The following is a 236-nucleotide window of genomic DNA, read 5'->3' as shown; positions in this document are numbered from 1 at the left end:
TTTATTTATTTTTTTTTAGACAGAGTCTTGTTTTGTAACCCAGGCTGGAGTGCAATGGTGCGATTTTGGCTCACCACAACCTCTGCCTCCCAGGTTCAAGTGATTCTTCTGCTTCAGCCTCCTGAGTAGCTGGGACTGCAGGTGCATACCACCACACCTGGCTAATTTTTGTACTTTTAGTAGAGACAGGGTTTCTCCATATTGGTCAGGCTGGTCTCGAACTCCTGACCTCAGAT

Source organism: Cebus imitator, unplaced genomic scaffold, assembly GCF_001604975.1.
Source record: "Cebus imitator isolate Cc_AM_T3 unplaced genomic scaffold, Cebus_imitator-1.0 Scaffold18, whole genome shotgun sequence".
NCBI lineage: Eukaryota > Metazoa > Chordata > Mammalia > Primates > Cebidae > Cebus > Cebus imitator.
Note: the sequence above shows the minus strand (reverse complement) of the source record.